Source organism: Vulpes vulpes, chromosome 1 (assembly GCF_048418805.1).
Source record: "Vulpes vulpes isolate BD-2025 chromosome 1, VulVul3, whole genome shotgun sequence".
Classification (NCBI taxonomy): domain Eukaryota; kingdom Metazoa; phylum Chordata; class Mammalia; order Carnivora; family Canidae; genus Vulpes; species Vulpes vulpes.
Window position 1 is genome coordinate 25435104 of NC_132780.1, and position 3758 is coordinate 25438861.

A 3758-nucleotide genomic window follows, 5' to 3' on the forward strand; every position below is an offset into this window, starting at 1 on the left:
TAAGTCTGATTATAAAGCTGTACTCCTTTCCTTAATGTTGAAAATCTTTATTCCTAAGGAATTTTATGTAATTATTTATCTGATCTCTGTCTCTTCCTCTATGTGTTTCACTATGTGGATGGTTCAGATAACAGTATTAGTATTAGTATCAAAAGTAAGAACTGGGACACCTGGGTGGCTCAGTGGTTGAGCATCTGCCTTCAGCTCAGGGCATGATCCCGGGGTCCTGGGATTGAGTCCCACATCAAATCCCTGCAGGGGATTTGCTTCTCCCTCTGCCTGTGTCTCTGCCTCTCTCTGTGTGTCTCCATAAATAAATAAATAAAAATTTTAAAAAATACAAGAAACTACAATGAAGGAAAAGTTTGCCACTTGCAGTGTATGAAGAAGTATCAGGAAGAGTGTGAACCACAGCGACAAAATCAAGAGGAAGTAGTTTAAGGGGCATTTGTCTGCCATGAGATTGCTCTGAAATGGAAGGTCTGAGATAGGATCTCTGAGAGGTGTTGCCAGTGAGAACCCCACAGGAAACAGCTGTGGGCATCAGAGTTGTGGGTAGTAAGGGATGGATGGATCTTTCCATGTAGCCTTCAGGAGTTTTTACACATGGTTTGTTTGAGCCCCTGGATTCTGGCAACTTCTTGTAGGTCTCTGGCACCTGCCAGAGACAGACTTGGACCCCTGGGCGGCAGGAGACAGTGGAGGTGGAAGGTGGTGTAGCTTTTTCCAATTTCCCTTACTTTTTTTCTGAGCTTCTCAAACTGCTCTCAAACTCAACTTATCAGGAGAGATATCATCCTACCCAGCATGGCAAAAAGACCATTTGTCCTCTTGCTTCTTGGAAACTCTCTGGAAAGCTCTGTGCATTTTCCTTCCCACTCACTGTGTTTGCCCCTGTGGGGATGCTGTTCACTGAGTTCACTTGTGCAGGGGGACAGGGACTCATGGTCCCAGTTACCTTTAGACTGAACAAACCTCAACTTGTTTAGCAGTTAAGTTGCAAGTGACATATTTTACTAAGTGTGTTACTTCATAAATGTGATGATTAGCACTTAACTATAAGCATTGCCAACGACTATGCCAAGATATTAATTCAATATTCTAAAAAGCTGTTTTGGAGCATGGGTATGGCATCAATCCCCAAGTTTTCCCAAAGATCAAGGTGCAGCTCCCCCAGCCGGCCTGGCTGCTGCTGGTTCAGGAAAACATGGAGAAGACACAGCATAATAAACTCATTTTCAGATTTACTGATATACCCTGCCTGCAACCTGAAACAAGTGTATCCTGGTCTTGTTAACCCACACAGCATCCCTGCCCCTTTAGGATTATATCCTGAAGTGGGGAATTGAAAAGGTTGAACTATCTATCAGCTCACAGTCACCGCTAATGGGGGACATGCAAGTTCTATTCCTGCATTTGTCATGCACATACTCCTCTGTCACCAGCCCCCCTTCCCTGAGCAGCCAACCTGAGCTCAGTCTCAAAACCAGAGGAGCCAAGGGGAAGGTGCAAGGATGTGGCGGCAAGGAGCCGGGGTGGGGTCTGGGAGGGGCACCTCAGGGCAGGGGCAAGTGGCAGATGTTTCTGTACCCCCATCTCACACAGTACGTGAACTAGAGTCAGACTCCAAACATGGTTTCTGAACTGAGGCTGCTGGTGAGAGCCAGATTCTCAGGATCAGGTGCACATCTGTTCATCTCCACCGAGAGGCCCCAGAGCTCAGGAACACATATCTGTGTTGTAAGTTTTCTCCCATTTGCCAATTTTGGTCAGCCAATCGAGCTCTACTCCTTTGTGTTTCATCTTTTTCTTATAAATAGAAATTAAAGACAGAAAAGATGTTAAAGATTTTAACATTTCTTAGGTTGTGAAACTATTAAATATATGAAAAAGTAATTTAAACAGTGTAGACATTTATTTGGAAACTGGTATCTTCAATGCTTGTCATCCTCCTGTGACAATCACTCCTTGTTCTCTTTCAAAACTCAACAATTTGAGCTTCATTTGCTGGAAGCATGTCTGGGAATGGAGCATTTTTTGATTTAGTGATGTGTAAGTATTTTTTAAATGGGATGCACATTTTTTTTAAAAGATTTTATTTATTTATTCATGAGAAACACAGAAGGGAGGCAGAGACACAGGCAGAGGGAGAAGCAGGCTCCCTGTGGGGAGCCTGATGTGGGACTTGATCCCAGGACCCCGGGATCACGACCTGAGCCCAAGGCAGATGCTCAACCGCCGAGCCACTCAGGCATCCCAGGCATCCCAGGCATGAATATTTTGAAGGAAATGTGGGACTTCTGTGTATTGTGATGCTAAAATATCAACAATAATTGGAGTAAAAAACCATATTAGTATTTCTTAAGCAGACTTTATTTTTGGGAGGTATCTCTGTCCCCTCCCACTACCCCCTACCATCAACATTGCCAGCAGATGGTGCATTTGTTATGGGGGATATTTCCTGCGCGGACCTGTCATATCACCTAGGTGCATGGCTCACCTCAGGGTCACTCTGGGTGCTGTATATTCCATGGGTTTGGGCAAATGAGTAATGACGCATATCCACTGTTACAGTGTCACAGTAGTTTTACTCCCTAAAAAGCCTCTGTGCTCCGCCCCTCATCTCCCCCATCCCCAGCCTCTAGTCTCTTTACTGTCTCCACAGTTTTGCCTTTTCCAAAGCGTCTTGAGCTGAAATCATAAAGTACACATCCTGTTCAGACTGGCTTCTTTCACTTAGTACATACATTGGAGTTTCCTTATGTCTTTTCATGGCTTGATCACTCATTTCTCATTGCGCTGAGTAACATTCCCTTGTCTGGATGGACCATGGTTCATTAATCCATCCACCTCCCGAAGGATGTCTCGGTCGCTTCCAACTTGGCAATTATGAACAAAGCTGCTATAAACACTCATGTGTAGGCTTCTGCGTTGATGTAAATTTTCAGCTAGTTCACTAACTACCAAGGAGCATGATTGCTGGATCCTGTAGTAAGTGGATGTTTACTTTTATGAGAAACAAACTCTCTTCCAATGTGGCTGCCACCAGTCTGCATTCCCACCAGCAACAAATGAGAGTTCCTGTTGTCAGTATTCTGGATTTTGGCCATTCTGACAGGTGTGAAGAGCTAGATTATTTTTAGCAACAGGATCAGAGCATCCCAAATGTGGGCACGATAGTAATTGTTTTAATCTCAAATACAGTCTTTATAATTAACTACCTAGAAACATCTAGTTTAGTGGAAGCACTTGTCATCAAGAAACCAAGGCTGACTTGTGCAGATCTGAGAGAGAAAATCATCTTTCCACTGTACAGCAATCAGCACTCTTATCACATGGAAATGAAACATTACAAGAAAAGATGTTATCTTCCATTAAAAAAAACTTCAAATGCAATTTTAAGTTTCTTTTTAGTGCCTTCTTTCCTTTAATGCATGTATCACCATGCCCCAGAAAGCAATAGAAAAAAATAAAATTTAAATTGATAAGAACAGTTTCTATATTTGACCTTAGCCAAAAGGCCAAGAAGCAGCAGCACATACAACTCAGAGTAATGATTTTCAGTGATGTTTTAGGGAGGGAGTTACAAATACAGGAAAACAGGATGTTGTAATAGACTCATCAAGAGGTGCTAGAAAAAAAAAAGGGGTGCTAGATATTCCTTTGATTCAGGAGGAAGGAGAAAGTACCAGTGATTCCAGGATCAATGGAAGAGGTCTTCACCAATCCACAAATGGGGACAAGATGGGCTTCATCTT

The 3758-nt window shown here is 43.0% G+C and overlaps 1 pseudogene; it reads right to left on the reverse strand.

Annotated features, from left to right (window-relative positions):
* Nucleotides 1-3369: 3369 nt before the first annotated feature.
* On the reverse strand, nt 3370-3533 carry LOC112908657 (U2 spliceosomal RNA; annotated as a pseudogene).
* Nucleotides 3534-3758: the final 225 nt, after the last annotated feature.